This window comes from Lynx rufus, unplaced genomic scaffold, assembly GCF_022079265.1.
Source record: "Lynx rufus isolate CCGP_SWC_20201006 ecotype Redwood Valley unplaced genomic scaffold, mLynRuf1.p SCAF_8, whole genome shotgun sequence".
NCBI classification, from domain to species: Eukaryota; Metazoa; Chordata; class Mammalia; order Carnivora; family Felidae; genus Lynx; species Lynx rufus.
The window spans coordinates 85,680,500-85,688,512 of NW_025814896.1; positions in this window are offsets into that span (position 1 = coordinate 85,680,500).

Below are 8,013 nucleotides of genomic sequence, written 5' to 3' on the forward strand. Positions count from 1 at the left end.
CTTTTGATACTAGTTAAGCTCTCCAATTTAAAACTAAGAACAAGGCATTTCAAAACCATACTTTACCCAACATGAGATAGAGGTGATCTAACTTGCAGTGTTGGTAGCACCGTCACTGTAGTCTGCCATCTCAAAGCTGCCATGCCACAAAGCTCTGATTGCATAAAGCTCCTGGACTGGACAGGATGAGGAAGCCAAGGCAGAGGTCATGGTTTCCTAAACTTCATGCCCGGGCTTGGATTACCTGTTTATAAAATTTGAAAATTCAAACTTGTAAAAAGTATTGCCCCAAGTTTCAATTAAAAAAAAAATCTATTAACAAAGTAACTCAAGCAGAGACAAGAATGTTACAGGAAAATTAACTGATTTCAATCAACGTTGGAGAATTAAAGCTCCCATTCCATTTGACAAGATCTCACTTTCCAAAGTTTGGTGTTTTATCAATTCATATACAACATAACTAGGAACTCTAAGCCTTATCAACCACCAAATATTTTGTCACCTTTTTTTGCATTATTTTTTAATGCCCAAGAGTCTAAACCTCCACTAATACTCATAAAAGAAACTGAACTTGTTTCAACTGTATTAACTAATACAAGATGAACTAATTTAAATTATAATACTATTCAGAAAAATACAATATTAGTCTGGGATTAATTGTAGCATTTCTCCTATCAAAAGAAAGTTATCAGTTATTCTAAACTTAATAAAAACAGTTTAAACAAAATCTTCAGATTTGAAAAGTACCTCAGAAAATAATTGTTATTGATGTATATATTCATTTATTTGCTACTTAGCTCCAATTTAAAAGATCAATCATGAATCTGTGGGAAGGATAAAGTGTGGAGATTTTTATGATGCCAGATAAGGATGATATTAGTAAAGCCCAAAACAATACACAAACGCACACACACACTTTTGTCTTTTTAAATTAATGGACATATTTGAGACATTTTCATTCAGCATAAAATATATATAATTTTAACTAGAAACACCCATCTTTTTGAAATACTATTCAATAATTAATGAAAAATAAGGAGGTTCTTAAAAAGTAGAACATGAATAGATTATTTCTATAGTATCAACTCAAGAACTTAAAATTCAGCTATGTCACTGCAGAGTAAAAAGCACATTCCAACAAAAATAAGTCTCAGAGGACAGTTCTTCTGCTTTTGCTTATTCCCAACACCAGGTATGTCGGTCAACTCATCCAAGAGTCTATGGATAAACATTCCCTTAAAGAGTCCTTTAAGCTAAAACTTAAAGAAGGCAAGATATAACTTCTTGAGAGTGGCTAAAACTCACATTCTAGACTGTGAAGGACAAACATTTTTCTGTGGCTAACCCAGAGAGCAATGTACAGAGCAAATGCACAGTTCTGATATCTGCTTCCTCCTCCTACCACTGTGGTCAAGACCTCAAGTCTTCAGCCTGACGCTTTCTGGACCCGTCATCTCCTTAGGTGTGTCTCATGATCATGACATTTTTCTCCTATGTCATTGCTGCACTGAAATTTCTGTTTATTTGTTGAAGACATCTTACAAATGGGTGATCATTTCAAAACTTCTTTTGGACACTGTACTCAAGGTGGTGCAGGGAAGTGATATTTTCATTCACCACCCTACTCCATAAAGAAAGCAATGATAAAGTGTAAAGACAGAAAAACAAAAGTATGAACTTGGGCTGAAAAGCCAGAAAAAAATCTCTGTGGACCAGAAAAGAATATAAATGCTAAACAATGAACGGGGCTGAAGCTGCAGACTTATTGGGGTCATGTCAAAAGTATGTAGCAGACCACCTGCAAAGGCTCCCACTGGCCAAAGCTGGAACAACTGCAACATCAAGAAGAATAATACCTACAAAAAACTGAAACCCAGTAAAACTGAAAACTCCAGAGTTGATAATGATACCTTTTTTTTTTAATTTATTTATTTTGAGAGAGACAGAGAGCATGCAAGCAGGGAAGGAACAGAGACAGAGGAAGAGAGAGACAATCCCAAGCAGGCCCCATGCTGTCAGCACAAAGACCAATGTGGGGCTCAAACCCAAGATCCATGAGATCATGACCTGAGCCAAAATCAAGAGTTGGAAGCTTAACCGACTGAGCCACCCAGGTGCTCCAATAATGATATTTTTTTAAAAATTAGTTGCCTCTTGAAAATTCTAGAGAATCAGGACACTTGGGTGGCTCAGTCAGTTGAGCGTCTGGCTTCAACGTTTAAGTCCCACATTGGGGTCACTGTCAGCCTGTCATCACAGAGCCCACTTCAGATCCTCTGTCTCCCTCTCTCTGCCCCTCCCCGACTTGAGCTCTCTCAAAAATAAACATTAAAAGAAGGGGGCTAACATGGCGGAGAAGTAGGGGATCCAAAGTTCCCTTGTCTCTCAAACACAGCAGTGTTGAGGCCAAAGGACTTTGAACTCCAAGAGTCCGGGTGGCAAAGTGACAGAGACACCCCCAGGGACCTACCGGGACAATGTGATGGGCCATAGGTGCGTGATTGCGAACTGGGAGAGATAAAATGGGCAGCAGAGGAACGGAGGGGAGGGATCCCCTTCTGCAGGAAGACAAAGGGAAGAGAAAGAGAGGATGGGGAAGTGTAGGACTGTATCTGGACAAGAGAAAAACCACAGACTGGGACGAAGAAATACCCAATCTCTAACTGTGGGGCTTTCTCTGCACTGGGGCCAGCTGCCCTGTTCACACACCTGGGGAGGAGGGGAGCCGGTCCCAGGCTCAGTAACTAGTTCAGAGGCGCAGTCTGCAGTGAGAGAAAGTAATCCCCTCCCTGGAGTGCTGTGGGAAGAAAGTATATGGCCATTCAAAGGACAAAGACCCTGCCTGTGCCCACCAGCCAGAGAACATATATTGGGTGGCAAAGAGTGGGAACCTTACAGACATCGGGGTTTAAGTCCCAGCTAGCTCCAGGGAGACAAAGGATTCACAGAGTGGGACAAACCACGGGAGGCACTGTGCAGTGGCACGGGGTGGCTCTTCCCCGGAATCAGGGTGCACGGAGTGGGACTCTTTAAGACATCGGGGTTTAAATCCCAGCCAAGCACTAGGGAGGCACGGGAGTCAGTGGAGCAGGACAAACCACCTCATTTGTGCCCCTACCACGGTGAGGATGGCTTGAACAGAGTGGTTTGGGGCACCTGATCCATGGAGAAGAGACTGGGGGGTCGCCATCTATCTCCCCATCACCAACAAGGTGGGGCTTCAGGGAATGGACAGCAGGCCCACACAGGAGGCAGAACAGCCTACACCGAACCACGCCCCTCTGCACCTGGTAACTGCATATCTACTGGAGCAGTATTGATGCTGACAAACCAGACAGCCCCTCCTCCAGACCAGGGCTGTTGCACTGCCTGGTTTAATTCTTGGATAATTCTTATTATACATATTCTATATATATAACCTAGAATATAGAATTATATATATAATATATATAGAAAGAACATATGTATATATGGAAGAATATACACACGCATATGTATGTATACTTATATACATATATAACACATATATATACGTATATAACACACACACACACATATATATATAACATATGTATATACATATATAATCTTCCTTTTCTCCTTATCTCCTCCCTCCTCTAGTCTGGTTACTCTGGTTGTTGGTTTGTTTAAGCAGAAATATTTAATCTATTCTCTTTATACATGATGTACACCTCCTTCTTTATTTTCCTTTCTCTCTCTGAATTAAGCCATATAGTTTCTGTCTGGTCAATTTTATTTTCTTTTCCTTTTCCCCCGCCTCCTTCTTTATTTTCCTTACTCTCTCTCTGGATTAAGTCATATAGTTTCTTTGGTCATTTTTATTCTCTTTTCTTTTACCCCTGCCCTTGTCATTTCTCTCTTTGTATGGGATAAGGCCTCTTCCATCAGCACCGCCTCCACCCTGTTGGCTACTTGTATCTGGTGTTTCTGGTTTTTTTGTTTTGGGGGCTTTTTTTGTGTGTTTGTTTTTATTTTTTGTTTTCCTTTCCAGGCCTACTTCAACAAACAAATCAAAGCCCACCTGGTGGAGGGTCCAAAACATTACTACAAGTAGGGAGATAAAGTAACCAAAGTCACAACAACAAAGAGCAAGTAGCACACTCCAAAAAACACCTCCTGAAGGGCCAGGCCCTGGACAGTGTATGACCCCTCTTCAGTATAGTAGTGTTCACAGGTGCAGGGCACATAACAAGCTTTTAAAACACATAGGGACAGAAAACTAGCCAAATAACAAAACGAAGAATTCTCCTCAAAAGAAATTCTAGAAGAAATGACAGCTAAAGAATTGATCAAAACAGATATAAATAATATAACTGGACAAGAATTTAGAATAATAATCATAAGATTAATCACTGGGCTTGAAAAAAGCGTAGAAGACAGCAGAGGATCTATTGCTGCAGAGATCAAGGAACTAAAAAATAGTCATGATGAATTTAAAATGCTGTAAATGAGGGGCAAAATAAATTAGAGGCCGTGACAGTGAGGACTGAAGAGACAGAGGGAATAACAGGTGAAATAGAAGATAAAATTATAGAAAAAGATGAAGCTGAGAAAAAGAAAGACAAAAAAATTCTGGACCATGAGGGGAGAATTAGAGAACTAAGTGATTCAATGAAACGGAATAATATCCGTATCACAGGAGTTCCAGAAGAAGAGAGAGAAAGGGGCAGAAGGTGTACTTGAACAAATCATAGCTGAGAACTTCCCCAATCTTGGGAAGGAAACAGATATTGAAATCCAGGAGGCACAAAGAACTCCCTTGAGATGTAACTTGAATCAATCAATCTCCTACATGACATATCATAGTGAAACTGGCAAAATACAAAGATAAAGAGAGAATTCTGAAAGCAGCTAGGGACCAACAGGCCTTAACCTACAAGGGTAGACACATAAAGGTAGCAGCAGACCTATCTACTGAAACTTGGCAGGCCAGAAAGGAGTGGCAGGATATTTTCAATGTGCTGAATAGGAAAAATATGCAGCCAAGAATCTTTTATCCAGTAAGCCTGTCATTCAGAATAGGAGGAGAAATAAAGGTTTTCCCAAACAAACAAAAACTGAAGGAATTCATCACCACTAAACCAGCCCTACAAGAGATCCTAAGGCGGACTCTGTGAGTGAAATGTTGCAAGGACCACAAAGGACCAGAGACATCACAAGCATGAAATCTACAGATAACACAATGACTCTAAACCCATATCTTTCAACAATAACACTGAATGTAAATAGACTAAATGCTCTAGTCAAAAGACACAGGGTATCAGAGTGGATAAAAAAACAAGACCTATCTATTTGCTGTCTACAAGAAACCCATTTTAGACCTGAGTACACCTTCAGATTGGAAGTGAGGGGAAGGAGAACCAACTATCATGCTACTGGAAGTCAAAAGAAAGCTGGAGTAGCCATTCTTATATCAGACAAACCAGATTTTAAACTAAAGGCTGCAACAAGAGATTATATCATAATTATGGAGTCTATCCATCAAGAAGAGCTAACAATTACAAATGTTTATACACCAAATTTGAAAGCACCAAAACATACAAAACAATTAATCACAAACATAAGCAATCTTATTGGTAAGAATGTGGTAATCTCAGGGGGCTTTAATACTCCACTTACCACAATGGACAGATCATCCAGACAGAAAATCAATAAAGAAACAATGACCCTGAATGATACACTGGACCAGAAGGACTTGACTGATATATTCAGAACTTTTCAACCTAAAGCAACAGAATACACATTCTTCTCGAGTGCACACAGAACATTCTCCAAGATAGATCACATACTGGGTTGCAAAACAGCCCTCAATAAATATAAAAGAATTAATATCAAACCATGCACATTTTCAGATCACAACATTATGAAACCTGAAATCAACCACAGGAAAAATTTGGAAAACCTGCAAATGCATGGAGGTTAAAGAACATCCTACTAAAGAATGAATGGGTCAACCAGACAATTAAAGAAGAAATTTAAGGGGGCGCCTGGGTGGCGCAGTCGGTTAAGCGTCCGACTTCAGCCAGGTCACGATCTCGCGGTCCGTGAGTTCGAGCCCCGCGTCAGGCTCTGGGCTGATGGCTCGGAGCCTGGAGCCTGTTTCCGATTCTGTGTCTCCCTCTCTCTCTGCCCCTCCCCTGTTCATGCTCTGTCTCTCTCTGTCCCAAAAATAAAAATAAACGTTGAAAAAAAAAAATTAAAAAAAAAAAAAAAAAAGAAGAAATTTAAAAATATATGGAAACAAATTAAAATGAAAACACAACAGTCCAAACCCTTTGGGATGCAGCAAAGGCAGTCATGAAAGGAAAATACATTGCAATCCAGGCCTATCTCAAGAAACAAGAAAAATCCCAAATACAAAATCTAACAGCACACCTAAAGGAACTAGAAACAGAACAACAAAGAAACCCCAGGGCCAGCAGAAGAAGAGAAATAATAAAGTTCAGAGCAAAAATAAACAATATAGAATCCAAAAAAAACCAAACAGGAGAACAGATCGATGAAACTAAGAGCTGGTTTTTTGAAAAAATAAACAAAATTGTAAATCCCTAGCCAGACTTCTCAAAACAAAAAGACCCAAATAGATAAAATCATGAATGAAAATGGATTTATCACAACCAATCCCTAGAAATACAAACAATTACCAGAGAATACTATGAAAAATTATGTGCCAACAAATGGGACAACCTGGAAGAATTGGACAAATTCCTAGACACCCACACACTACCAAAACTCAAACAGGAAGAAATAGAAAATTTGAACAGACCCATAACTAGTGAAGAAATTGAATCAGTTATCAAAAATTTCCCAACAAATAAGAGTTCTGGGCCAGATGGCTTCCCAGGGGAATTCTATCAGACATTTAAAGCAGAGTTAATACCTATCCTTCTCAAGCTGTTTCAAAAAATAGAAACAGAAGGAAACTTCCAGACTCATTCTATGAAGCCAGCATTACCTTGATTCCCAAACCAGGGACCTCACAAAAAAGGAGAACTGCAGACCAATATCCCTGATGAAAATTGATGCAAAAATTCTCAACAAGATACTAGCAAATCAAATTCAACAGCATATAAAAAGAATTATTCACCATGATCAAGTGGGATTCATTTCTGGGCTGCAGGACTGGTTCAATATTTGCAAATCAATCAATGTGATACATCACATTAATAAAATAAAGGATAAGAACCATATGATCCTGTCAATAGATGGAGAAAAAGCATTTGACAAAATACAGAATCCTTTCTTAATAAAAACCCTCAAGAAAGTCAGGATAGAAAGAACATACCTAAACATCATAAAAGCCATATGAAAAGGCCACAGGTAATATCATCCTCAATGGGGAAAAACAGAGCTTTCCCCCTAAGATCAGGAACATGACAGGGATGTCTACTCTCACCACTGTTGTTTAACATAGTATTGGAAGTCCTAGCACCAGCAATCAGACAATAAATGAAATAAAAGTCATCCAAATTGTCAAAGAAGTCAAATGTTCACTTTTCACAGATGACATGATACTCTACATGGAAAACCCGGAAAACTCCACCAAAAGGCTGCTAGAACTGATATATGAATTCAGCAAAGTTTCAAGGTACAAAATCAATGTACAGAAATCAACTGCATTTCTATACACCAATAATGAAGCAATAGAAAAAGAAATCAAGAAATTGATCCCATTTACAATGGCACCAAGAACCATAAAATACCTAGGAATTAACCTAACCAACGATATAAAATATCTGTATGTTGAAAACCACAGAAAAATTATGAAGGAAGTTGAAGAACACACAAAGAAATGAAAAAACATTCCATGCTCATGGATTAGAAGTATAAATATTGTTAAAATGTCAATACTACCCAAAGCAATCTACACATTCAATGCAATACCAATCAAAACAGCACCAGAATTCTTCTCAAAGCCAGAACAAACAATTCTAAAATTTGTATGGAACCTCAAAAGACCCGAATAGCCAAAGTAATATTGAAGAAGAAAAC